The sequence below is a fragment of the Falco rusticolus genome, chromosome 1 (genome assembly GCF_015220075.1).
Source record: "Falco rusticolus isolate bFalRus1 chromosome 1, bFalRus1.pri, whole genome shotgun sequence".
Lineage (NCBI taxonomy): Eukaryota > Metazoa > Chordata > Aves > Falconiformes > Falconidae > Falco > Falco rusticolus.
Window position 1 is genome coordinate 1,787,174 of NC_051187.1, and position 23,703 is coordinate 1,810,876.

Consider the following 23,703-nt stretch of genomic DNA (forward strand, 5'->3'; position numbering starts at 1 on the left):
TAATTCTGGGGATGGAGGGATGTACTGTTCAGTGTCGACAAAGTGGATGTGGCCTTGGAGTACAAACCCTTGCGGGGTGGGGGTCGAGGGGGGGAGTGGAGCCTCTGCAGTTTGGGCTGTTCCTGCTGACAGTGGAGACAGAGCGATGTGTGTGTGTGCTGGGAGTGGGAGCTCTGGGGGAATCCCTGCGGTGCGGCGGTTCAAGCTGGGGAAGGGGCATCAACCAAGGAAGGACAAAGGAGTTGGAGAGGTTTAATGCCGCGCATGGGCCAGGACAGCAGGAATGAAGAATGGCAAATTGGTGGGGTGGGTGGGATAAAGTTTTCCTTAAGTATGTGAAGGATGGAGAACCTCCATGGAGAAGAGGGGTGTTGGGATGCCCATGGGAAAAATGAAGGAGCATGGCTTATGGCTGTGGGGTCAGACCTTCCTGTCCTCCCAGCTGGGCACAATTTGGAGCTATGTGGGTCTGACCGGGCTGGCTTAGAGGGAAGACTGGGAGAGTCCAGTGCTGAGGTTTGAACAGGAGCAGGGTGGGATGCTGAACCCCACCATGGGGCAGTCACTGCCCTGCAGTCCCGTCCACGTCTGCAGCACGGCGTCTGCGATGCTGCTGGGCTGTGTGTAAGTCACTCAGGCGTGTGGGTTTGGGATCTGCCTCCCCCGCCGTCCCACACACCCAGCCTGCTCCTAAAAGGGTTTATTATTCAGCCTGCAGATGCCAGGTGAGCTCTGCTCCTCCATAAAACTCAGGCAGGCGCTAGGAAAACATGGCTCTGCCAGGTCCATCTGCTCTGGGCAAGGGGATGGCGAGTGCTGGGGCGGAGGGGCAGAGCTGTTCCTTCTCCTTTGCCCCAGCCAGGCCCCTTTTCCATCAGTGCTGCCACTGGGAGTTTTCTCCCACCTAGCAAGAGGGGCAGGATGGGAGGGCCGGTGCTGTTGCTTCCTGGTGAGGAGAGTAATTCCCAGGTTTCTCCTGGTGTGCCGGTGGATGGCTTCCAGAGCCCTCCTGCTCTACCTGCTGTGCCATGAAGCATTCGGGGCAGGATTACTGGTGTTTTACAGGCTCCTTTTCAAAAATCACCGATCTGATTTGCGCAAGAGCTGCAAGCATCCTGCATGCCTGGCAGGGTGGCTCACGTGGGGGTGCACTGCATCCCCAGCCACATCATCTCTGCCCCTTCCTTGCTGGCGATTGGGGGTGATGCTCATATTTTTGCTAGTTATTCTCCTGGAGAGGACAAGATCTGTTCAGGCGATGGGAAGATGCTGCATGCATGGCCATACATGCTGCAAGCGACCCCAGTTGTGTGGGGGCTCCTCTCCTGCCTCTCCAGATGTTGCACGATGTTTTATGAGCAGCGATGATTTCGGCTTAGCTGATTTATTTATTTACCCAAGGGGACTGGCCGGGGACAAAACATTTTGGCTCCTGAGGGAGTTGGCGTGATGCTCGGGAAGGCTCCCTGCTTTTTGCACCCCTGGTGAGCAGGAAGGGCCGGTGGGGCTGGTGCAGGGGATGCCTGCTGCAGGCACGGGAGGGCACGGCAGGGCAAGCACCGTGCTGGCGGGATGGGAGCATGGCCTGCGCTGCAGGTACGGACACGCAGATGTGCGGTTGGGCGAGGGAGGCGTGCAGATGTTCCTGGAATTCCCAAGCCGGATACGAAGCGGTGAACAGGATGCATCGGGGGGAGCTTGCCAAGAGCTTGACATAACGAGAGGATCGTTTTCTGCCCTTCCGATGGCTGTGGTGATCCCTGGTGCGTGCTGGGTCTGGGAGAGCGTCACAGGCATCGCTGCGAGTTGCAGGATGTGCCCTAAGCCCCGGGCAGCAGCTCAGCCCCCAGCCTGGGCACCTGGCACTGCTCACAGCCACCACACCGGGCTCATTCCCCTCCACAGCCCAGCCATCTCTCCATGCCTCTGCTGTCCTGTTCGTGTGCTGCTTCTGCTCTTGGTTTTCATGCTGATTATTCAGGAAAATTAGGTGTGCTTATGCAAACTAAGTCGACCTGCCGAGCAGGTTGCCTTACTGCAGAGCCCCTTTTATCTTTCCTACAGTTCCTAAATGGAGCGTTGGGAGCTGGGGTCACCCTGCCGTGGGGAGGGAGTGTGCGTGGACGTGCGTGCTTGCCTGCATGCATTTCTGGTGGTTTCTGCTCAGGTTATGTGCACCGTCAAGGTGTGTGACTGATTTCAGCCAGCCAGCTGGGTCCCTGGAGGTGATGCTCTGGCTCTGTATCATGCCTCCTCATGTGGGGCCAGGACCAAGTTAATTAGCAGGCATACACCTTTGGAAAGCAAAGTGCTACAGGATGGAAATCCTGTAGACAGCAAGCACTTGCTGTGCTCCACTCCTGGGTGTTGCTCCTGTGCACAGTGTTGCTTGCATGGACATCTGTGCAAGCCCAGTGTCTGGGTACAGGGCTTCAGAAATCTGTTTGGCCAAAGCCTGTGCTCGGGAGAGTTTTCTTTAGTACCTCAGGGAGCACATTCGAGGTCCCTGCCAAGAATTCAACATCTGCACAATTGATACTTGGCAGGAAATCTTAAAATTCATGTGTGTTCCCTGAGGTGAGGAGGGAAAGTGCCTGGATCTGCAGATCCATCTCCACTTTGTCCCCAGGCCAGGATGGAGCAAGACTGAAATTCGTACACCCAAGGGACACGGGACGGTGCGGGGTCCCAGGTTAATTTGGCTTTTGGGTGTCTTTCTGCCTTGTGGGCTGGAGTTTCTTCTAAATTCCATGTGTTGACAGTGTATTCCAGTGCCTGAAGGGTGGCGAATCATGCTGAACAGCTCAGGCTGCGGGAGGCCCTTTGCTCCAGCAGTGATGGAGAGAAGGCTCAGACTGGGTGAGGCAGCCTGGACTCTTGCTGCGTGGGCTGATCCATGCCATCCTGCTGCCCGCGGGCTCCCAACCTGGGTGCCCGGAGTCTTCGTGGGCAGGGACGGGGCACTCGCCTGCTCTACCCCAGCCCAGGGCTGCTGCGTGGTCAGTAGGGTCAAGTGCTGAGATGAAACTGTTACCTGCCATCACTCTTTTACATGTAAATGGAGGTAAGAAAAGCCAGCCCGGCTCTCAGGCCAGGTAATCTGGGGTAGGGACTAATTGCAATGGCATCTTGGGCTCCTTGTGCAGATTTACCGTGGATGATGACTGGGGACTTGCGGTGTGGCACAGGACGCCAGGAGCACAGCCAGGCTCTCCCCAGCAGCTGCAAAGTCTTTAAAGACCCCCTGTGCTCCAGCCATGAGGCTGCTGGCCAAAACAGGCTCCTGGGTGTTGCAAACCAGATGCTTAAAGACCGCAAAGCTGTCCCCTCTGTCCAGTGCAGAAACTCTTCCTTCCTGGATCATTGGTTTCTGAGACTTCAAATGGAAAAAGCAGCTTGGTCTCTTGTTATCTTGGCCTTAAAAAAGCGCAGCTGGTAAGTGCCTTCCGTTTGCAAGAGGTGATTTTGTTCCTTAGTCGATCTCATGTGGGACCTGGGACAACTGCCCCGCTCCCGCCTCTGGCCACGCGCGCTTGCCGGGGGTGGCAGGTGGGTTTTCTGCCCCTGTCAGCTGGAGATCGATGGGGCGATAATCCTCCCTGAAACAAAAATAAAGCGCAGAACCGGTTGGACAGAAAGTGCAGCGGTGGAGGGGGAGCGCAGAGGGCAGCCGGGGCGTGTGCGGAGCCAGCATCGCTCTGGGGCGAGCTCTGACGAAGTAGCAGGGAAGCGCTGCAGTTTCTAATGACGAGGTTATTGCTTGCATGCATGGGACGAGGTGAAGCTGTTTGCTTTAGGAGAGCTCTCGTAAAACTCCTCAGCTTCCCTGGAGCCCGTGGGAGTTGGGGTAAAACAAGTCCATCACGCTGGCGGCATTTTCCCTGGTGATGAGCATGGTTGAGAGGGATGAGCTGATGGCACTGCAGCCCCGGGCAGCCTTTCGGGGTCTGGGGCAAATGCTCTGGAGTCGACCACCTCCCTGTGCCTCAGTTTCCCCACTTGGGTGACATGGACAGTGAGGCTGCTGCTTTGTAAAGCAGTGAGAAGAGCTGGAGTTCTATCCTTTGCCCATGTGAAAACCTAGAGAGTTCAGTGATAGTGGAGGAAGGTAAAAAAAAAAAGCTGGATTGAGTGTTTTGGAAGGAAACAAACCCATGGGTAAGAGAGAAGGATTTTTGTTGTACCACCTCTTAAAGTATGACAGCTGCTGGGCAGGTATTCAGTTACTTCAGAAAGACCACCACTAAGTGATGGCTCAGGGAGCCTCAGCCTGCTCTCGTCTGCATGCTCTCCTGACCTGAAGGTGTGGAGGGTGAAACTCCATCCTGAGACGTGTTCTCCACTCGTGGAGTTGGAGGCAAGAGCAGACTCTTCGCCGTGCTCTCCCCAGCACGGAGATGGATGTTGCTGCAGGGTTTCCATGCTCCTTGTGCCACTTGTGAGTGGAGGCTGCAGGATGGCACGGTGGCCCCTGTGGCTGTGGCTCAGGGTGCCCCATGTGCCAGGATAAACAGAGGTGAATGACTTGCAGGGTCTGCTGATGATTTTTCCAGCGGTAATTAACTGGGACACAGTAAAAGGTTGAGGGCTTTTGCCATTTCTGGGCTGTACGGCAGTTTCCATGCTCTCTCCCTCATCCTGGCTGGTGGTACCCCTCTCACTGACCTGATTCAAGGACATCTCAGCACATCAGTGGCAGTTGCTTACTATCACTGTTGCTGCAGGAGACACAATTGTGTTGCGACGGAGGGAAGACACAGTCGCTCAATATGAGTGATCAGCAGACTTCCTTTATTGTCCCTTACAGTCACCTTTTATGCCTTGTTATAATTAGCTCATACATATTACAAAAGTTAAGCTCATTATTGGTTAGTTGCCTAAATACCAAGCCCACCCCTAGTTTCTCTTCTGTAGTTTTCTGTTCCCACCTGCAACATTCTTTTCCCACCAAAATCTTCCTGTTATTGTGTAACAAGGACAGCCAAAGACAGTGTATTTTGCTTTACTTCAGATAAGCTGAGAGCGATGTGCATTTTTGTCCAGCCAGCTGGACTATGTCTATGTGACCTTTTTCAGCTAGCCAGTTATCCACACAATTGCTTTCATTTTCCTAAGTCCATCCCTCCTAGACCCTGTGGACATGAGCAGCTCTGTCCCAGAGAGGATGAGGAAACACACAGGAACTTCTTGGTCCACCAAGCCACAGCTCCCTGAACCGGGGGACCCCTGGCCCCGGGGCACTCTGCCTGCCGTGGGGTATCAGAAGTGTTTGGTCAGTCCCCCCTTTCCTGGAGAGGTGGGAGTGGAGGGACACTGTTGTCTTTGTGCGCCTCCTTGGGCTCAGGAGGGGATGTGAGCAGGGAATCGTACCATTCGGGAAAAATCCTCTTCCCCTTGACCGAACCACAGGGAACTCACTGGACTCGTGACTTGGATGGAGCAACAGGGCTTGTGGGTTTTCCTTCTTTCCCTCTTGCCTGCCTTCCCAGCGTCTGTCTGTCCTGCCTGGATTGTATTTTGGGTAAACCCCAAGAACACTGAGTTTACTTTGAGAAATGTCCCCCTGGGTGGATCCAGCTGGAGAAGGATGGTGGCTGCGAGGGAACTGTGCCTCTGCTGTTCAGAGGGCTTGTTTGAAGGTTTCTGTGGTCTGCATGAAGGCTGCCCGCAAGGACCTGAGGATGTTTGGTGTGAGATCATCTGGCTGCTCATTTAGGGACCACCAGCGAGTTGCTGAGCACCTCAGGAATTGGGCTGTGGCCACCTTTTGATATCGCAAAGGCAAATATTGAGAAACCCTTTTGGGTGGGGGGGAGCAGGGCTGGGCATTTCTCGGGTGCCTGTAGCCACCGCGCACGGCCTGCAGTTGGGACGAAATGCTTGATGTATGTCAGTGGGGTGGCACATAAAAGGTGTGGAGAGGTCATTAAATGGGGGACCTGGAGCCCCTGGCTGGCTTTGGGAGACCACCAGAGCTCTGCGGGGTTATTTGGCATTTGGACAGAGCAGCACGTATTCCTCCTCCTCCCTTCATCTTTAAATACCATCCCACAGATTTCAAGGAAAAAATAAATGCACTTAAAATGGCATCATTTTGCGGTGCCTTGAGGACTATTTATATTTTTATTGCTCCCACAATTTTTATATAATAGCCTTTTTCATGAAAACATCAGTGTGTATGTGTGTGTGATTAATCCATGCATCATCTTCAGAAAGTGATTTTTATAGCTGGATTTCGGGCAGCGGCAGACGGTGCTTGGGATCCCGACTGCCATCGGACCCCTTGCTGTGCTGTCCCGTGCCAGCTCCGGGCTGATCTTGAGCTTTTCACCCTGTTCGGAGCTAATTCAGGCTCCTGTTTTCCAGGCTGTGGTGGAGGCTGTAAGCTTGGCTGGGTGAGTTATTCTCTCCTCGAAGTCCCGTGTTGTCACAGGAAAATACATTTCTCAGTGGTGAAATAAGTTACCTGCCCAGAAAGGCAGCACACAGAGCAAACCAGACCAACTTCACGCACAGCAGGTTTTTGCCTGGAGGTTTTAAGGACAGAAGGTGGCTTTTGGTATGGCCTGGCTGGGTATTGCCCTGTCATGCAGCTCTGGGGCTGAGCCTGGCAGCGCCACCAGACTCGCCTCTCTCATTCCCCGTGGAAAATGAACCAAATCGCTCAACTTCCGACTGAAATGTAAGATGTGAGATAAGTGTTTACTGGAAGGCTCCTGTTGCCAAATAGCCTGGAGACCCTTTCCTTCCTCCTCCTCTGAACGAGACGGTCCAGGTGTTAACTGCGTCTCTGTGAGATGCAGTGCTTAGCACGTTCTGGTCTGACATGAGGTTTTCACCTTTGCCACAGTAATAACTGCCTTGAACAATGTACAAACCACTGGATTGGATCCAGTGTCTTCTAGCAGCTTCCATACCTCCTCCTCCTGGTGTCTGGTGGGGGGACCTGATGTTTCTGGGTACCGCATCAGGACCTCAGGAGGAAAGGGAATGAAACCGTGGCTTCTCTGAGACGAACCACCTCGTCAGGGTGTCGATTCTGCAAAACACTGACGTGTGGCCCTCCCCGGGTCAGCACCTTGAGCCACGCTGTCAGTCACATTTGATGGTTTGTGCTGCTCTTCCACCCTTCCCGCCTGCACCTGGCCGTGCTGCTGGCTCAGGCTGGGCAGAGGGGACCCTGGGCAAGCCCCAGCTCCTCGCCCCCCAGAGGCACGGTGGCCCTTGGGGTGGGTATTTCTTCACTCCCAGCCACAGACCATCCCTTCCAGCTTCATTGCAAAGCTGATGACAATTCACTGACATGGCATGCATGGAAGGAGATGCTGCGGGGTGAGGTGGGCAGAGCCGGGAGCCTGGCTGTTGCTGTTTAATATCTGTGGTGTAAGTGCAAATGGAGCAGGCTCCAGCTACAGTGTGTTTGTCTTGGAGATTAAATCTGGAGAGCCTCGGTCTCCAAGTCCATGCCGGGAAGAGAGGGGCGAGGAGGGAGGGGAACCCAGCCCTGCGGGTGCACACACCTTTTTAACCCTCCAAAAGCTGCCGGCTGGCTTGAAAATGAAGGGTTAGAGGGCAAGCCCAGGTAGAAGGAGACAGGGTGGGGAAGCACAGATATTTGTAATAGCTTTGAAAACATTGGCACAGCCTGAACTGTTGCACCTGCTTGTGAAGTTTTGGCGGGCAGGAACCTTTCCTCGCTCCTTCTGCAAGATGAGGTGTTACGGTGGGGACCAGCGCTGCTGGAGCCAGGAGCCTTCATTCTGTAAGTGCAGACGCAGAGCAGCTGCACCTCGTGCAGGGCCAGCATGCCTGAGACCTCAGTCCTGGGTTTCCCATAGCCTGTGGCCTTTTCTGCAGCTTTTTTTTTTTTTTTTTCCTTTTGTGCCCATCCAAAGGGCTGGGTCCAACCTTGCCTGCTCCGCTGCATCCCAGCCCCTTGCTGTGCTGGTTGCCCAGGATTGTACCTTCCCCAGCAGGCGTTAAGTGATGTGGAGGCATCTCCACCTGCATGTCGCATACCCCTGGGTGGCTGAGAGCATCCTGGGCTGCAGCACACCATCCTCCTCCTCTGACCGAGCCTCGTGCTCAGGGTTGCCTTTAAGGCTGATGCATGGGGCAGGCAGGAGGGAGGGAAAGCATCTCCCCCCCGGGATCCATTGCAGTAATGTTCCCAAACACTTCATCTCGTGTACGGTGCGTACTACAAGTGTTCCTACAGTGCTCAGGGCTGTTTTTGCAGTGCTGTTTATATAAGAGATCGTGCATGGTGCCTACATGCTTCTGGCACTTATAAACCCAGGTAGGCTGTGTTTATCCTGGGGATTGGCCCCAGTTGCAGTCATCTGGGGCTCAGCCAGTAGCGTAGCTAGACTGATATATATATTATTTAAAAAAGCTCTGGTTGTCGAGAGGCCAAGCCTGCTCCCTGTGCTGATGAAAAATGCGGCTTCGAGCAGTTTTACCCAGTCTGAACTGGTGGAGCTGTGCCAGTGGGCAGGCGGGAGCTGGGGGATGCACCCGCTGCTCCGCAGGGTGCAGCAGCAGATTTAACATCACCATCTTCAGTGAGATGCTTCAAGGAGCCTTGAATAGCTGGTGGTTCTCCCCCTTGTCACAGGGGCTGGTGAAGGGGTGCAGGTGGGGGTAGGTGTCCAGTTTTCCCCTTTAGTTTTGCTGCTTGAAGTCCTGCACATTGCAGTGTGGTTTTTGACTGCTCTTAATGGGTAGCAGGGTGGGGATCTGGCTCCCAAATGACTGCCTGGCCCAGGTCTGGAATTGGGGATAATCTGTGGAAGAGAGTCCGAAAAGCTGGAAAACCGCGGGGGCTGTCCCACCCCCAAACGATGCATTTCATCGAGTCCTTCCCTGCCCTCAGCAACCCAGCGCATGGGATGGGTTAGCTGGGTTGCATGTGGATCTCCAGTGCTAAAGGATGCGTTTTCACTCATCTTCCCTGGCCATGTATCCAAAGGTCTCCAGCTCCTCTGAGCACCCTCCTAGATGCTGGGTCAGCCTCTCCTCCGGCTTCTGCATCCAACCTGGGAGGGAAAACCCAGTGGGCTCAGGGCTTGGCGGCTGGCCAGCTCTACTCCTCCAGCCCTTGGCTCAGCAGAGTCCTCTTATTTCATCTAAAAGGAAAAATTTAATTAAATGAGATGTAGATCTCATCCGCTGGGAATTCTTCTTGTGGGCACCGTGCCGTGGATCATGCCCAAGGCAACAAAGGGAGCTGGGGGAGGAGGGTGGTGGGAGGAAAGCTGGGCAGTGCCAGGCTCATCTCACCTTCCGCCGGCGCTAGCCGGGTTTATCTCCTTGCCTGCCCTAAGGATGGGGCTGAGGTGAAGCTGTTCTGCCCTCGGGCTTCCCCTCCCAAACCCTGGCTTGGTGGCTTCAGCCATAAAATTGCACCCGGGAGGAAGGGGGTAACGTTCCAGTGTGAGGGGTTCACCCGCATCCTGCACCGGGCTGCTGGGGAGATGCTTGCTCGTGCTGGTCCTGGTTCCTGGGGGAGCGTGCTGTGCCTAGGGGAGCATGAGCTCCGTGCTGGTGTGGCGTAGTTAGTGCTGCTCTGGTTTTCTGAGGTGTTTAAAGGAGGATGGTTATGTGCTGGAGAGAGAGTCAGCTCTGAAAGCTTAACCCCATTAATTTTCTGTTATATGCAGAAGCGCACGTTTGTATTCCGAAACAAAATGAACTCAAGAAAATTCACGTATATGAATCTGAAGCATCTCTTGCAAACTTTCCAGGTGCCTCAGCTTTGCTCGGCTGCCTCAGCTGTTCAGGTCTCATCACCCCGATAAGTGATGCCGTGGGTTTACTGGTGTGATGCTGGTGAGCATGGGGTGAGGGTCACCCGCTGGCTGCAGGACGAGCAGTTGGGTTTCTTGGAGCACTGGCAACGTTTTGTCTCTGAGGAAACAGGATGGATTTTAAACCAACATAGCAGTGGGTGTAGCTTTGAAAAAAATCACATTTTGTGCCTGTGGTTCTTTCCTTATCACGTGAAAGTGTTTCTCTTGGAAGTTTTCTTTGCTGTAGACTTGCTTTTGTTGTCTGGGTGCTGGGAAGAGGGGGGTCAGAGACCCAAAAGGTGCCTGCTGCCTGCAAGGGGGGAGACCCACCTCTGGGGCTGAGCAGGGCTGGACCGTAGCCTGCTTGGGATGGAGGGATGGAGGCTACAGCAGCATCCAGAAGGAATGCAGCTGCACCTGGCTGTCTTCCTCCTCAAATCAAAGTGATGATGCTGGGGACTTAGTCTCCTTGCTGGGAGCAGGAGAGGCCCTAACCTGGGCTGCATGTGGCAGGACCCCCTCGAGCCACAGTGCATGCAGCATTCCCGCAGGAAACACCCTGGCTCCGGACAGGGAGCGCCTATTAAAAGGGAATAGGCCAATCGATAAATCAAGGCACCTGAAAAATGAAACCATGGGGTTGGGAGAGGCGTTTTTCCTTCTTTCTATTTTTTTCCGCTTTCTCAATTAAAGCAAACAAAAATCAAATTGCAGGAGGTGGCTGTTGCGGCGTGCTGCAGAGGGCTCAGCTCAGTGCTGCATGGTGAGTGCTGGGCGCAGGCGCGGCTGCGTGTGGTTAAATTAGCTCTGTAAATTACAGCTAGGATATGTGGAAGTGTTGAAAAGGGATCAGCTATTTCCCTGCTCAGGAGGGGAGAGGGCTGGGGGGTGCCCCACGATTGCTGGGGTAATCATCCATTTTTTTCTGTAAGATGGATTTTTCCTGAAGATCCGTTCCTGTGTCGATCTCCCATTGGATATCAATTAGGGGGCGAAGATGCTCGTGTGGCTGGATCGATTGAGCCGAAGGGGTTTATCCCAGAGGTCAGCACAGAATTGCCGCTGTTTGCTGCCAGGGTTTGGATGACAAATCCTCGGATGCGCCCCTGCCTAAGCAAACCCCATTTGACTCTGGGATGCTTTCGGACTCTTTCACGGGGCACATGAAACTCCACTGCCTTTATACCCCAGCTGGTGGGTTTTTGGGATCAAATGTCAGGACGCTGTTCGAGGGGTGGTAGCACTGCTCTGGTGGCATTTAACATTGTGCTGGGAAATTGCTGCCTTTTGGCTTTCCCCTCCCTGCTTTGCCCCAGGGGATGCAAAAAACCCCAGGCTGATTTTGTCCCGATGATGGGAGCAGGTGTTTACTGCTCCATTGCAGTCTGTGCTTTAAACTGAAGAGCAGAGTACCTGCAATAACTAAGAAAAACATAGAAATTGTGCGAAATCCATGTCTGCCCTGTGGCTGAGGGCAAGCCGGGGCGGGCTGAGCATGCCCTGGCAGCACGAGCCCCACTGCGATGGCACTGCTGCTGTCCTCTGGCCGCAGGCACCACAGGAACGGCTGCTGTGCCCTGTAAAAACCCTGAGGTTTGAGGCATTTTCCAGGTGCCCCTCACCTCGAGCCCTCCCCACGCCTTTTGCCTGGGGATGGCACCGCAGGGCTGGTCGGACGAGGTGTTGCGCCGAGGAACAAGGAGCTTTTCACTTGGATGCTTTTTTTACTGACCTACATTTTTATGTTCCTGCATTAAGTTTAAGTTTCAACCAATTGGCATTTCTCAGCCAGTAACAGTTTCAAAAAATTCCTGACTAATTCTAGGAAACGCTGGGCTGAAAGTACATTTCTGTGTGCCCTCTGCCGAGGTCACCCCCATGGCTGGCCCGGCTGGCGGGTGCTGCTTGCTTTCCTTCTGCTGGGAATGGTCCCGAGGGATTTCCAGGGGTCACCAAACCTTCACCGTGAACCTCCTCCATCCCAGGAACTGAATTTGGGAGCTCTCTTGCCGAGCATGGCAGTGCAGAAGTCCCCTGCTGAGGGTCAATGTTGGATGTTACCACGTGGGACTGCCCACGAGAGACACAGCACGGCATCCCTGGGTGATGCCAAATCATCCCAAACGCGGCCACGCGTGGTTCAGTTCCATTTGCAGAATTATCAGCAATAGATTTGTGTTAGTGAGGGTGTAATAAGAGTAATTTTTTTTTAATATCCATTAAAATTATTTTTTAAAAACTTGCTTTCCCCCCAGAGCCTTTCCCACTTTCAACGAATTTGAATTAAAACAAAGACCTTTTTCTTACACTTTTTCCCTTTCGCTTCAGGCCCCAAAGGGCAGGAGGTGGCAGATTTGTTTCTCTGTCCCTGTTTGCGATGGGGAGAGCCCAGGGCAGGAGTGGGGGGGTGGCAGGGCTGTCACGCCGAGGGAGGACACGGGGCTCTGTGTCCCCTGAGGATGGTTTGTGAGTTGTGCGTGTATCTGAAGCGGGGTTATTTTGTTCTTTTGGCCGCATGTCCTTGGGTTGGACTGGACCAACTGTGAGACTTGGTTGTTCTATGCATTTTTTCTGTTCCACTTAAAGGGAAGTTATTTAAATGTAGTGATTTAAAAAAAACCCAACATCTCCAACTTTTATGCCTGACCATTTGAAACCAAAAGACCAGTGAAACCGTGGTTCAGATTTCTGCCTCAGTTTATGCCCACGAAGGTTTGTTGTTGTTGTTGCTCACCAGTTTCAAGCATCCAGAAAGGACAAACTGCCCAACTTCGCTCCTCTCCAAAGGCCAAATTTTGGGTGAGGGCATTTTTTGAATCTTCCCACCCTGCCTCAGCTATAAGCCCTAATCCTGACCCGGGGGCCCATCTCACTGCAGGTGAGAGGTAATTTTACCCCTTGATCTGGTGTTGAGGTCCATTGTGAGAATTAAACAGCGTTTTGCTGTGCTAATTTACCACCGCAGATTGTATAATTATCTTTTTATAGGGATGGGTGTGTGCCGGGCTTTCCTACCGTGGGGCAGAGCTGGCGGTGCCTGTGTCGGTGCGTAGGAGATGCTCTGCCGTACCTGGCATCTGCTCTGGGTTTGCTGGGCGATTGGAGACAATTAGCTGGGGATTATCGTCTGTTACAGATCTCCCTCCAGCGCAGGGGTGCTGGGGCTCGGTGGAGCCAGGGATGCTGTGGAGGTGGTACCACAAAGAGGAGCAGTGGATGGGTCAGTGTTTGGTGGCTCCCGTGGGATGGCATCTGGATTTTGAAGGGTGTGGGAGCGTCTGTGGCTGCAGAGCTGCCCTAAGGTGGCAAAGGGTTAATCCGCCTCGGTTAGCTGGGTGTGATGGATCAGCTCTGGGAGTGAAAGCCGGTCTTAGCACAGGATTTTGGGGAAAGGGTGACCTGAGCTGTCCCCCATGAGGGACCACACTCTCATGCAGAGACTCTGCAAACAAAATTCCTTTTCTGTGGCTGCTAGAGCCAAATGGGTGAGGAGCCCCTGTGTAGGCATGGTGCTGGCAGGCGATGGGAGGTGGCTTGTCCCATCGGAGCCTGTCCCTGAGCTCCTGCATCACCTCAGCAAAGACAAGCCCTGAAGGCAACACCCTGGAGGCTCCCCAAGAATTGCAGCTTTTGCACCCCAGAGTCACGGAGCATCCCCTACTCCTCTCCTTCAGAGCAGCAAACCCCGGTGTGTCATGGGGCTCGCTGGTGTGCTGGGCTACGTGCCGCCGTGAGCAACGGCACTTGGAAGAGGAGGCTCCCACAGTCGGAAAGCAGCAGCTGGATCATGCCAGGGCAAGTTGCGCTCCTCTTGGATGAGTCCGCACCAGCGTCTCTGGTACAAGCCAGTTGTTTCCATTGCGCTGGGAGAGTGATGCTGGTGCCGATGGGCCTTACCCTGACGGGCTAGGATCAGCGGATGGGGAGGTTTCTCCCCTCCCTCGGGGATATCGGTTCCTTTGCACTAAGAAGATAAAGACAGTAAAACTGGGGTTTGAACCTGACTGCACACCCAGAGCCAGAGGACTGATAGCCCTGTAGGGGAGGAGGGATCTGGCCCGCCGCAGGCTGGGGGAGCATCCTGCCTTTGCTGGGCTTGCACTGAGCGGCTGCAGCCCTGCTCTCCCCGCGTGCATGGCACTGCCGTGGCACACTTTGCCAGCATTTCATATCCTCATTTTTTCATGCAAAAGGAAGCAGGGGAATGGGGGGAGAAAGGGGCACAGAGAATTAATCAGCTTAGGGTCAGAACAGGAAAAAACACTGCTTAAATTGGTAATCCCTGGGGATAGAAATCAGCTCAAAGCCACAAAATAAATGTGCAGCCGGATGGTTTTTCCTCTCTTGCCTCCCTGACGGGGCTGTTCTCAGAGGGCAGGGGGTTGTGGCAGGGATCCTGCCTCCAGCAAGGGCAGGAATCCAGTGTGGAGGCTTTTGCACCCTTGTCTACGTTCACTCCCTGATTCAAAGCTTTCCAAAAAATACCCTGACCCAGATGTGAGGACTTTGAACATCACCAGGCAATGAGAAGAGGAGCTCATCCTCAAGATGGGACCCTGTGGGTTGCGTGGCTGAACGCATCACCTCCCTGGAGCCAACCCAGAAGGTTTTGCAGCACTTTTCCCATCCTGTGAGCCAGTGCAATGCTGCACCAGCATGGGTGTGCAGGGAGGTGTGTGGGAATGAGGATGGTACCCCCTTGTAATCCTTTGTATCCTGGAGATCCATCCCTGCTTGCCTCTGCTTGGATGCATGAGGTGCTGCAGAGCAGCCCGGGGGGACGCTGGCAGTGCTGGGGGGGCGGGGGGGGGCGGGCAGTTCGTGCAACCCCTGCCTGGGCAGCCGGGCCAGTTCAGGCCTGTCTTGCACAAACGTGGGATGTGGAGCCCCAGGAAGAGCCCGGGGGGCAGCTCAGCAGTCACAAACTGCCTTGGAAATAGTCTGGGATTAATGCACCAGGACTGGTTTTGCGGTGCTGTCCTATCCCACCCGGTATGTCCAGGAGCTCCTCCACCATCCTCTGCCTCTGCTGGAGCAGGCAGGGAGTGGAGGTCTTGCTCCGAGGGGACCCCAGCATGCTCAAGAGGAGCCCGAATGCAGGGTCTGAGTGTTCCCTGTTCTCTCTCTCTGGGATTAGGCAGCCCAAAATATGGGGAGATACTGTGCTGGTGGAGAGCAAATGCTGCTTTGTGCCTTTGTGTGATGCTGCACTGGCATCTGTGTCTCTTTCAGTGTGAGAACCCAGAGGATGGCAAGGCTGAGCCTGGGGGATGGAAAGGAGCCGCTCGGGGAAGTTGGGAGAGCAGCTCTGCTGTGGTAGGGGGCTGCTGTGGGAAGGAGAGAGCGCGTGGCCCCTCTCCCCAGGCTCTGCCGGTCAGCAGGAGGGTGATTCCTGGCAGATTGCCCCATCCCCTGCCTGCAAAGCCCACCACAGCCTGGTGGGTATCAAAGTGCCCAAATCGGGTGAGGATGCAGGGAGGCAGCCGGTGTGGTGGGTTACACCTGTAGCCTGCAATGGGGAAGAGCTTGCTACAGGATTAAGTGAGATCCAAAGGCATTTGTGCGTTAAGGCTGAATTAGTTTGGTCCTAATAAAGGAGGGTTTAGGTGGTGGGGGAGCAATGTGGGGCTGCCTGGGGCTGTGGGAAGCCCTTATGTCTGTGCTGGAGATCACCCACCCCATGGTCGATCGGGATGTGGTCTCTGCGGTTCGGGCATCCCCTTTGCCAGAGGGGGGGTTCAGGCTTTGCTCTCCCTGTTGGTGAGAAGAGGAGGGGAAAAAGCCCTCCACGTCGTTCGGAAGAACCCAGGTATCGGATGGTATCTGATGGTATCATCAGGGGCTCCCGCTGATGGCAGAAACCAAGGGGTAGCTGCTTGGCCCACAGTGGGGACTGCTGGATTTCAGCAGGAGAAGCAAAAATGCTGGGAGGTAAACAGTTCATGCTCGGGGAACATCGTTTTGCTGCTCAGGCCCATCGATCAGTCTGTCAGAGGGTTATGACTTTGGGGATGCTTTTAATAAAGGAGCCAGAACTGTCACCGGGTGCTGGAGCCTGCCCGAAACCTGCCTGCAGCCTCTCCGGGGAGTCCGTGTTGTCCAAGCCCCAACACCATTCTGTGCTTATCGTCTTGGTGCAAAAATGAAGGAGAATGGGACTTTCTTCATTCTTTCAGCTGCCTGTCAGTCTCAACGTGACACATTGCTTTAAAAAAAAAGTGGCCTTTTCTTGCGGGGAAGGAGGGGGGAAAATTGCTAGAAAGAGCCAGAGAAGGAGGCAGCCTCATCCCACATGCAGAACAGGTTGGAGTGTGTGCGCAACAAGAAATTCCTCAGAGGTGTTTCTGTTGGGGGGGGTTAAAAGTTGTATTTTTAGTCTTACTTATTCTAGGGTGAGTGCCTGTGTTTAGGTCTCAGGGTGTTGATCAGGGTGTTACTTGAGGAGGAAACCTGCACCTGGTGCTGGGAGCGATGTTTCTGGGCTGCAGCAGATGCTGTGCTCTGAGTGCATCCTGGTGGGGTCGGCAAACAGCAGCATCTCTCCTGGACCCTGATCCTCCGGGATGCAGCCGGTGCACGCTGGTAATTGCAGCTATTGCCTTTCATTTCTCCAGAGAGCAGGAGGCTGCTGTGATGCTGGGAGCAGCTACGGGACCCTTTCTGCAAATTCAACCTGCTGCATCTCAACCTTGCAAGTTTTTCTGGGGCATTGCATCTTACAGCGAGCTCTGGACAAATACCCTTTGCTATCTTTGGGTTAAACAGCCAGTATTGAGAGAGGCATCTCATACAGCCTGACCCCTCCATGCTCCAGCACAGAGCATCCCCCCTCAGCCCTTGGCACTCGGCAGGCACGTGGATGTGCGTTTGGTTAAAGGGACCGTCTCCCCATGACTCACGGTGGTTTGCACCGTGGCAGGTCGATGACTCATGGCAGAAGCTGACAGCACCTGTCTGGGCCACAGTTATTTATTAACACGTTACCAGAAAGGGCGGCATGGGAACAAAACACTTGCTTCGCTTCCTCTGGCTGAAGGAGTTTTAATGACATCGCTCCTGAGGCTGGCTGGGATTTTGGCAAGGCTTTTTGTATCGTATGCTTAGGTTAGTAAACGAAGATAATCTCTTTGGATTGAAACTCTGGGAATTAGGTTGGCTCTGGCAACGGGGCAATGGAGTCTGGCGGTTTAAGGAGAAGGTTCATTTGTCTTGCAGCGGTGTCGAAGGGTCACCCCAAGCCTGGGGGCTTCTTTGTGGCCAGATTAAAGCCACATTGAGTGAGACAAAGATGTGTCCAAGGGGGCAGGATGGGGAGATGGGAAGAAGCCGTTTGCTGAGGTGCACAAGGTCAGGCAGAGCTGGGGGCAGGCTGGGCTCCCCGCTCCTGCCCCTCACTTTTCCCTCTGGATCACTCGGCTTTCTTAGAAGAATGATCCCTTCTGAGTGTGGTTTTCACGCAGCTCTGGATGCTGAAATCTTGTATGTTCATTTGCAGGTTGGGGACAGTGTGGGATGGGGTCACACAGGCTGGTCACTGCTGGGGTCCTTATCTCTACCACCTGAGGGTCTCCGTGGGACACCAGGCTGGGGTTTGGTGCCTGTGCTGTGGCCAGCTTGGCTCCTCACTGGGAGAAGTGGCCCCCTGGCATGGTGCTTGTGGGTTATTGCCACGCGTGCCCACCCACCCACCCACGCTCGGGTGGGCTTCACCCACCCCTTGGCAGGAGTGCCTGGTGGGGTCCATGGCGGGAGTGCGCTGCTTGCACCAGCTGAAGCTGCAAGATGCCACCGGGGCTGAGGGGTCCCCAGGACCAGTCTGAGCCCTCTGTGGAGCCCAGTGGCCATGCTGCCACTGTGTGTGAGCAGGTAGCTGGAGGCAGCAGTTTCAGACAGGGGGGTGCTGGATGTCCTGCCACGTGCCATGCTGGGATGCAGCACATCTCACAGTGCTGGTGGTGGAATGAGCAGCATGGCAAGGATACTTTTTCCCCAAGGATCCCAGGTTCCCACCCCAGGTCACCTCCTGGGGTTGTCACCTCTGCTGTGCCATGGTGGTGGAGCTGGAGAGACCCCAATGGAGTGTGTGCCCATGGTATGCTGCTGGGAGTCATTCTGCAGCGGTGCTGAGCCAGCACTCCCAGGCAGTGGCTGCACTGGGAAGGCTGCATCCTGCTGGGGCGCGGGGAGGGCATGGGGCAGGCACCCTGCAAAGGTCCAGTTTTTCCTGCAGCCCCTGTTGTGTTTCGAGCACAGCCGTGGGTTAGTTAGCAGCGCTGTCGAGCTTTGTCTTTTCCTGACAATAACTGTTGGCCTGTGGACGTGGGATGGCCCATCGTGGGGGGCTCTGCTGGCACTGGCGCGGGGCTGGCTCGGCAGAGCCGGTGGGTAGGAGGAGAGGAGGAACGAGCTGCAAGGAGCCCCGTGTGAGATGGGACACGTGCAAAACAAGCAGGGAGTGATGGATGGGTCCCCTCGGCAGCACCGGGTTCAAACCCTGCCCTGACCTGCCTGGGGGGGCTGCTTGCACAGGGGGGGATGGTGGCAGCGGGGGTCCATTTGCAGGAGGTCTGGCTGTCCCCTAGCAGGAGGCTGCCGAGGCTCGGGAGGACACGGCACGTTGGCAGGCGAAGGCTGTGACTCAACGGGTCCGTTTCATCTTTCTTAGATCTTTTGCCTTTTTTTTTTTTTTTTCTTTAATCCACTTGCCTCATTGACTTTATTTTACAATCCACTGCTGGGTTCACTGAAGAGCGCTTTGGTCATTAAGCACGTTGGGGCATGTGAATAAACCTGCATCTCCAAACTGTAAATCGCTTTAAAGCCGGTACCAAACCGCTGGCTGGGATGCGAAGGGCACATCGCAGCCCCGTGTGTCCCTCCTGCCGCCCCTCGCCTCCACAGTTTGGAAGTTTGGAAGTGGTAAGACCAACCTGGCTGTGTCGGTCTGAAGCCCCATCCCTTTGCAGGTCCCTTAGCGTGTCCAGGTCCCCGTTCCTCTCCACAGCCCTGGCCACGTCGGAGCTGCCCTTGCCCTTTGCGGGGGCTGGGGCCAGGCTGAGCCCTGCCCGGGTATGCACGGGGACAGCGCAGCGAGGTGCTAACGCGGCGGTGCTGGGACCGGTTCCTGCAAACAGGCTCTAGCTCTCCAGCTGCATTTTTCTAAATCCAGTTCTTTGGATGGGAAGTGTTTTGACAGTATAAGTGGAATTGGGGCATGTCTGAGCAGGGCGAGGGGTCTGAGGGAGGGACACCCGGGAGAGGCAGCAGCAGGGAGGTATGAGTGCCGAGCGAGCCATAACGTGAGCGCTGCCAGAATAGTTTCCCTGCCTCTTGGTTTCCTTTCCTGTTTGGCTTTGCTGCCCACACAGTTTGTGCTCAAGCTGTCTGTAGACGCGATGCTCCCATCCTCCATAGCCGAAAGTCCTGTTTCTATTCCTGTGCTCTGCTCTGCTCCTTTGCAAACATGTGTTTGGGGGGATGGGGCAGGAGGCAGATCCCCATCTCCAAATGCACACATGATCAACGTTCTTGCTGCAAACTCGGTGCTTCCTCCTCTGTTTGCTCTGGACAGATGAATTCTTCTTCCCAGGCTGCTGCTGTGCGTGGAGGCAGCTCGTGCCTTGGTTCCAGCGCCTGCTGTCTCACCCCTGCTCTCCCGGGGCGTTGCGCGGGGCTCATGGAGAGAACAACAGCAGCGCGGGGGCTGGTGTCCAGGAGGCACCGGTGGCCTCAGGGCTCGAAGTGTGTGGCCTGGCTGTGCTGCTGCTCGTCCTCCCAGGGCTGGAGCGGTCCAGGGTGCGGGGAAGCAGATGATGCCTCGCTGGGGAGCATGGGGTTTGTGGGAGGCAACCAGCCCAGGGAAAAAAATAAATTGCACCTGCGACGTTACTGTCTTTTTAGGTTTAGTGCTGGGAGATGTGCAGAGGGGGGAAGGAGGGAGGTTTGTCCCGAGTTGGTTTTGTTCAGATCACTAGAGTCTGGGGAGGATGGTCCTTCACTGAGGGTGTCTCTGGGACAAAACGGAGTGCTCTGTGTGATTAAACTGGGGCACCCACATAGCACTGAACCTGCCTGGGCTCTGAAGTGCTGAAGACAAACAAGTACCTAATCCATGCAGGAAGGATGTGCTAATGTCCCCGACGTGGGCAGAAGCACATCCTGCAGCGGCTGCCCGGGCTGGACATGCTTCTGTTGCTGGTGTTCCCATCCGTGTGGCTGTATGGCGGTTCCTGCACCGCGCCATGCTCCCGCGCTGCTTCAGCTGCATCCCGACCCGAGGAGGGACCGCGCTGGCCAAAAGGCTTCGCCGGGGTGGAGCACATCAGGAAGCGCCTTTGATCTCTGGGCACTAACACGCTTTCAAATGAGCCGCAGAAATGACTGCCCTCCTCCCCGCTGGGGAGGGGAGATAACACATCAGAGCCTGCGCGCATAGCTGTGCTATCGCTCCTTTATGGAGCTTTGATTGCTACTAACCATGCAGCTCACTCAAGGGAACTTCAAAAGCAGTGCGCTGGACCTGCACCGCCCTGTGCAAAGAGTCCTGAGCCGGGCTCTCTGCACACACACCTACGTGTGTTCAGCTACGCCCAAGGCTCGTTGACAAGGCTTTTTGCCCTGTCACATCTTGACACCAGCATCAGGTAGTTTTTGGTAGACATTCAAGGCCTGCTCAGGTGGCTGGGTAGATGGATGCAGTGGGGTTGGACCCTCTGGACCTTCTTGGTGGGCACTGGGTGCCTCTGGGATGGCACCACCGATGCATTTAGCTCCCTGCCCTGTCCCAGACCCTGCTGTGCAGTGATCCCCAGAGTCTGGGTGTTTGGGGTTAGTGCCTTGCAAACCCCAGTGATGCTTGTGAGGCAGGGAGATGCTCACAGCAGGAGGGAGGATTTGCAGCCACTCTCGGCATGTTTGCCAGTGGCATGGGAGTTAACAGGCAAAGTTGGGAAGTTGGGGGAAAGAGGAGGAAAAGGGTTCCGACCTCCTCCACTCCCCCTGCCTTCCCCTTGGCTGCTGCAATTTCATTGAGGCTGTGTATTGGCCTCCGGAGGATGGAGCTGGGTAACACCACAACATAAACAGAACATCTGGAAGCTCTTAAAGGGTTTTATTTTTTAACACATTTACAAGAGCCAGGGACACTTGCACACAGGGTTTTGCAAACTCGGAGACGCTGCGCTCTTTCTTCTCCAAAAGCCCAAAGCTGATTGTCAGGCTTTCCCCTGGGGAAGGGGCTTGGGGGCTGGTTTATACCTCCACACTGCACTGCTGAGGGTGTGATATCTTGGCCAGGAGGTACCAATCTTGCTTCCACATATTCCTTGAGAAGTCCAAAGCAAACAGATGATAAGTGTTGCACGATAAATGAGTATAAACGTCTATCCTTCTTTCTGTGTGCCTCTAGTTAATGCTGGAGCAGAACGGGGAGTCAGGTGGGGTGTGACTGGGAGAAAAGCTGTTTAATGATCCTACGGAGTGAGCAGGGTCAGAACCAAAGAGGAGAGAAATGATTAACCTCCCCAAATGGGCCAAGAGCTTGTCTGAGCCAAATGGACCTGGTTGTGCCACAGTTAATGGTGGAGTCTGGATCCTCCAGTATGTTGCAGCTGATCTGAGAGGTTGTAGGTGAGGAGCCCGTGGACAGAGATGGACAAATGAGATCCGTTCTCATTTTGCTGTCTGACTGTTTTCCTCTCCCTGTCTCCTTCCAAACGTCTGTGGCAGCTTGGGAAGAGGACCCCCTTTCTGCCGGCTCCTCTGGGGCTGCCCAGGACAGCAGTGAGGCCACAGGGATGGGCATGGGCCGGCTGCAGCCCCCCCGGTATGTAGAGGAGGTTGAGCTCAGGCAGAGCTACCCGAGCTGCCTGTGGCCCCCCTCCCCATGCAGTCCTCGGTGGTCTCACTGCTGCTCACCCAGCTCAGCGCTGGGATGTTAAATCAGCGACCTGCACATCCCTTGGACCGCATAGTGCAGCCCACGGACACACAAACAAGATGAGCTGCTTTCCCTTCCTCTGTGTTCCCAGATGCCGTTGTTTTGCTGGCCGCAAGGAAATGGCCATTTGATTTTCTTCCATCAGCCCCCGGCTATGTCTCTTATCCACCCTTGTGCTATCCCACAGCCCCATGTGATGTCTGCTGATCCCATGGGAGCCCAGCCTTGGGGCTGCCGCTGCTTTTGGGCTCTCTGGAGTGACGTGGCTGAGTAATGCTGCTTTCGCCATGGGTGCTGTCAGCACATCCTCTGCTCTCGGCATCTGGATGGCAGCGCCGGCAGCTCAGCTGTCACTGAGAGCTGCTGTGGATGCAGAGCTCCTCCCAGCCTGCTTAGATGTGGCCCCTGCAGCCACAACTGGTCCCCGTCAGTCCCAAGATCCAGGGCCTGGGATGGGCTTCAGCCTCCAAAGCATGGGGCCATCGGTGCTGCTGATCATAGGGTGAGCTCCAAGGCACCAGTGCTGAAGGTGCTTTTAGGGGAGGCGCTGGGGCTGCTGGCGTGTCTCCTCTTTTACGCATTGCTCCAAACATTTATTTTGTTGGCAAAGAGGAACCACAACTTGCTTCATCACAACCAGCTGCCTCCCAGCTGGGACCTTCCATTAACGTTGTGTTTTTCCTTCACAGGGTCCCTGGTGAAGGCTCGGGGTGTGGGGACCTGAGAGGAGACAGCAAGGTGCTGCAGCGCTCATCATGACCAGAACACCCCGGAGCATCCTCCTGAGGATAAGCACTTCAGCTGCAAGGACAGAGAGAGGGACAGCAGGGACCAGCAGCTCTCCCTGAGCTCACCAGGGAGCAACGGAGCATCAGGAGCTCCTTCACCCAGTGCCCACCACCGAAAACAGCTTCCCCACCAGCTGCCCTCGTACACTTACTGGGCTCTATGTCCCCAGCCCAGCAAGGGCGGTTTCCTCCCAGCACTGACCTCGCTCCCAGCCCCATGCAGAGCCGAAAGAACTTAATTAGCTGCTGGGCTTTGGAAATTATCCTTTTGGCTGGGAAGTGCTGGCGATGACTGGCGAAATGCTCGTGGGTCAAACAGTAGCTCCATGCTTTTCTCTGTGAAGGACTAAGTGCTTGCCTGATTCCAGGGAACCAGCTGTGGATTTTTTTTCTTTTTTTACCTCTCTGCTCTTTTTTTTGATGCCTGCTGGTGTTTTGGGCTTTTCATGAGGATGGCTGGGCCCAGCCCACAGCACGTGGCGTCACAAAGTGCTGATGCCTGTGGTGGGAACTGGAGGGGTGAAACCCTTCGGAAGAGCCATGGGGCAGAAGCTGAGCTGGTGATTGTGGTGCTCCGGGGTTTAAAACTGTCTGGCAGAGTCTCATCTTGTGTCATGGGTGTTGGGTGGCCTCGGGGAGGGTCGTTCTGCTGCAGTCGACTGAGCCCCCTCGGCCCCAGCAGATCCTTTGTGGACCCCAGCCCAGATGGTGCTGGGGAGTGGGCGCAGGAGCGGGGCATGCCAAACCACAGCGAGGGGAACGTCAACATGGGGGAAAATGTCACCCTCAGAAACAAACTTCTTAATAAAACCCGTTGCCTCTGTGAGTGCTTGATGTTCTTTTCCATTTGTCTTGGCTCAGCCACACTTACATCATGGCCCTATCGAGGGGATGCGTTTGATTGTACAGGAAACCAGCGCTCTGGCAAACGGCTCTGCCCTAACGAAGCCAGGCCAGGAGTTTAATGCCTTTGCTTTGCAGAAAATTTCTCCCCTGTCCTTTCCCCCTCCACTTTCTGCAACCCTTAACCATCACCGCCTGAGCTTCCCCTAGCACGCCTCCTGCTCTGAAAGCGACTGAAACCCAAATTAGTTCCCCTTAAATCGTGTTGCTCCGTGTCTCTGGCCGTGTGTTCCCTCCCACCCTGCAGACTTGATGCGAAGCACCGGAAGGTGCCGTGTGGAAA

The 23,703-nt window shown here is 55.0% G+C and overlaps 1 long non-coding RNA gene across 1 annotated transcript in view; it reads left to right on the plus strand.

The window, feature by feature from the left end:
* Positions 1 to 23,343, plus strand: part of LOC119155651 — a 57,476-nt gene extending 34,133 nt beyond the window's left edge. The window contains exon 2 of the long non-coding RNA XR_005106785.1: positions 22,419 to 23,343. This is a non-coding gene — a long non-coding RNA (uncharacterized LOC119155651). The remainder of the gene's footprint in view (positions 1 to 22,418) is intronic.
* The last annotated feature ends 360 nt before the right edge of the window (positions 23,344 to 23,703 follow it).